The sequence below is a fragment of the Pundamilia nyererei genome, unplaced genomic scaffold, assembly GCF_000239375.1.
Source record: "Pundamilia nyererei isolate P.nyererei 1_Seehausen unplaced genomic scaffold, PunNye1.0 scaffold00074, whole genome shotgun sequence".
NCBI lineage: Eukaryota > Metazoa > Chordata > Actinopteri > Cichliformes > Cichlidae > Pundamilia > Pundamilia nyererei.
This window is the reverse complement of record NW_005187475.1, coordinates 475,807-480,032: the sequence shown is the minus strand read 5'-3', so window position 1 is coordinate 480,032 and position 4,226 is coordinate 475,807. Positions and strand designations below refer to the sequence as shown.

Sequence of the window (4,226 nt, the reverse complement as noted above, 5' to 3'; positions counted from 1 at the left end):
AGCCTTACTTTGAGAGCAACCAGCTGAAATGCTTCTATTTTTTTAAACTAAGCAATAAAACTGTGTGTGCACTGCAATGCATTCCTGTTAATTTCACCTTCTGTGCATATCCAAACTCACATTGAATATTAACATCAATTCATCACATCAGTGCAAGATTAAGAAAATATAGAAATCTTTGGTAATTATTACATTGATTATCCTACCTAATGATCTCATAAGTGCAAACGGTTAATAAACCATTAAGATTATGTGGAACATTAAGCAGCTCATATTGCCTGTTAATCATGAAAGTATCCACTTAACAGCTCTGAACACTGGCATAGCAACTATATTCTGTGCAACCCTTTTTAGTCAAAATAGAAAGTGAGCATCAATAAAGTATTTACCTTGCTTGTTCATTATTCACTGTTCTTAAAATATCAAAACACAAATACTGCTGTGTCAGTACCTGTTTGTCATTACAATAAATGAACAAGCCAAATAGCTTCAGTTTAGATGATTCTTTAGGACTCATTTCACTGTTCACTGTTCAAAACCATATACCTCCTGTCTGTGTGCATCCACAGTAACAAAACATGGATATAATAGATTTAAAATAATATAGCTGGTACTGCAGACTTATCATTTATGTCTTGTTTTGTGACCTGTAAATCTAAAGAAGATGTAATCACAGCAAGCCTTTATTGTTCTTTTAAAGCTTTCTCATACAGAAATGCAATGCTTCCTGGAATAATCACAGAAGCAGGGTCCTTCATCAGACTGAAAACTCATTTCTTCCTGGCGGTACTTACTCCCCTCTGAACAGTCACTCCTCTGAAGTCACTTTATTTTCTCCTTTTAAATTATAGAAATGTATTGCTCCATTTGTTCTTAATCTCTTTCTCTTCTTTGCACTTCAGTACTCGGTGGCATTTCTACAATCACAATAATATTACTTCATAAAAGACATCGGAGCCTAAATGTTATACACACTGTTTTAGTAGATGGTTATTAAGGGTCACAAAATGACTCTGAAGAAGCCTGAGGTGAGCCCAAGGTGATTTGCAGAGTAGTAGATGATGAATACAAAAGAAAAGAACTTTGGTTACGTAAAAATGATGCTGCTCTTTTCCTCCTATTGTTAACCGCTACACAATAAAGCAATAAACACAAACACCTGACAGAGGGTGACAGTCAAACCAGGGTCCTTTTAGAAGCAAGTCTTTAAAGTCATCATCTTAAATTGCATATAAGCACTTATTAGCACACTTATTCTAAAGTATTATCTAAATGAACTTTGAATGCCACATCCAGCTCTTGGCCAAAAATTTGTATTGGAACATCTCAAGCAATGGCACATTATAACATTATTAAATTTACTCTCTTAAATTGCAGTACTACTTAGCTCACTATAGAGACAGTGGTGAGTATTTACAGTTCTCTGTAAACACAGAGAAGATTGGAGAAAGTTTGTTTACATCCTCATCAGTATGATAAATAAATGATTGAGAATTAGTGTGCAGTCTTAACCCATGTTTGCAGTCACTGAATGTGTTTTTACCTACAAAAATAAGAGAGAATTAAGAGAGTGCTGAGCAGTTGCCGAAGTCATTTAAAAGTGCTTTTTTTCTTTTTAAGTTACCAGCCTGGATACTGAAAGGTTGGGAACTTAGACTTTTGCTCTTTGTGTGTGTTATTCTGAATGCAGATTGTCTTCTGGGTGCAGGTTTCCTCAGGCTGCTAATTGATGATGCCACTCACAGCCACAGTTGCAGTGTTTGCATTGCCCATGGGGTCGGGTGTTGCCATCACAGATGCATACTTAAGCTCAGGCAGCAATTATAGCAGCTGAAATTAAAATCCTGACTGAACAAATGAGCCAAATAAATGTTCTGTTGTCTGGTCTAATACACGTCTCTCTAGTTAAGATATTGCAGCTTGTTAATTTACATTCTGTTGTGTGTGTGTGTGTGTGGGGGGGGGGGGGGATGGTCGTAGTTATTAAGATATCTATGCAACCCTGTTTGTTTCGCTTTTCCAACACGTAAAACCTCATTACCTGAACACCGAGCAAGCATGTTGTTTACTGGCGCGGTGCAGCATTCGATTGCCAGAGATTTGATTTCCGCTGACTTTGAAACAGATTGAATGTAAAACATTTTAATGAAAAGGTTATATCAAATTATCCACACCTCATGTCCTAACAAAGTGAATGACGATAAAGCAAACAACCTTCTGCCTCCAAAACACTGTCTAACTGCACCTCTTAGGACACAGACTTTTGTGTCTTTAAAACAATATTAACTGCAGTTTTTTTTTTAAACAAGTCAACTGATGGCAATTATAAGACAACAGTCTGCTCTTTAGAAAGTACTTTAAAACTTTTGATTGCCTCGTTTGTACTTTAAAGTGGTACTCTGGCGATATATTCCACTAGCAAGAGACAAAGGCCGTCTGAAGATTGCTTTCTCATTCGTTCGTTAACTACTGCCTATATAACAGTCAGTTAACTCTAATGAGCAATTAAGTGTGATTTTTGGACACTTTTAAATCTGTCCATAACCTGCAATAGAGCGCACATTTCATGTTGAGGGTGTCAGACGACACACAGTAAATGTACAGTACAATGAGCAGTCGAAAAGATCAACCATTCCACTCATAAAAGTACATCTTAAATTAATTGTCCTGCTGTCCCTCCCAAGGTCTTGTCCTTGTTCTTCTCAGATTCCTCCTTCATTGGGATCACTGTCTGACCACTCGCTTGTATACATTTGCAAGCACGAGCATAAAACCTTATGTCAGATTGATCAAAAAAACATTTTATCAGAGGAAGATTCTGCAGTTTCCAAGCTATAAGAAGCCGTAACAGGTCAGGAATGTGACCTGACCTGCTGCATGCTGGTCTATCCCTCCATTGTTCATTGCTGTGAGCACTCACCACCCACTGTCAATGCCAAGTCAGAAACCTCGTCAACATTCTTAGACAGTGACACTACTTTAACCCAGTATAAAAGTCACTTTGTTAGCTTTCAGGTTTATATATAGAATTTGTTTTAAAATCATTCTATTAGTTTATAAAGATCTCAGTGGTTTGCTCCCTCACAGTACATCTCTGACCTGTTTGGTATCTTTAACCTAAGACGACCCCTCAGGTCATCAAGTAGTTATGCCCACACATGTGTGTAATAACTAGAGATGGCACGATACCACTTTTTTATGTCCGATACCAATACCGATATCATAAATTTGTATATCTGCAGATACTGTTATGAATCTGATATAGTCTATTTTTATAATATGAAAAACCTGTTTTTTTTTTATATCTTGCTGCATTTTGAAAAGTTCATACTACAATTTTAAAAAAACAAAACACTAAAGCCATCCTATTACACTTTACACTGCACCCAAAATATTTTGCAGTTCAGCAATACTGCTCTTTTTATTTAGATTTAAAGTTCTGCTAAAAGTTTAAATATTTAAAGTAATATTCCAAAAGTAGTTTAAAATGCAATTTTATGAAGATTTCAAAAAGTCTTTGGTTCTGAAAAAAGAAGAGCAATATCAGCACAAAACTAAAAAAAAAAAAAAAAACAGGTTGTAGAATGGACCCTTTTATACTTAAAGCTTAACATAAATAGACATCCAGAGTGGAAAGCAGTGTAAATAAATGCAAACATGGTTTCACAACACTTTTATAAAGTTGGATGTCAGTGTAAGCTGTTTCTATCACATTTAACCTGAGACTGAATTTTGTGTCATTTCTATACAAGACTTAACACAAGTATGAAAAAAAGTGTTTTTCATAGTTTTTTTTTCTTCGAACCACGAAACTGTTTAGATTATCGGTATCCCCGACATAATTCTTCCCCCCTGCATACACGCTAGGCTCTCTGAATCACAGACAAACAGTATCCCACATTCTTGATTTTTAGTTCAGAAACACTTCTTACAACGACTAACTACTCCTGAAACGTTGGAGGTTTTAGCTCTTTATATAGTAAAGTTAGAGGAGGATAAAAATAATTATCAGGCAAAGTGTCCTTTGTTTGTTCAAATAATCCTGTCCGATACCACTTGAGAACAATAAATATATAATATTCTGTTGTAACCCTCAAACTGAATGGTAATGTAACACACTCATTTTTACCTTTTTCACAAAACTAAAACATCACTACTTCCACATCTAATTGTCTGTAATGGAAGCGGAGTAAACTGGATCTGCACTCTGTGCCCAACAAATGCTC

At 35.8% G+C, this 4,226-nt stretch overlaps 1 protein-coding gene across 1 annotated transcript in view; it reads left to right on the top strand.

Moving 5' to 3' along the window:
- The window catches only part of tbc1d32 (TBC1 domain family, member 32), a 103,243-nt gene that overhangs the window by 98,158 nt on the left and 859 nt on the right, over window positions 1–4,226 (top strand). The window lies entirely within an intron of this gene.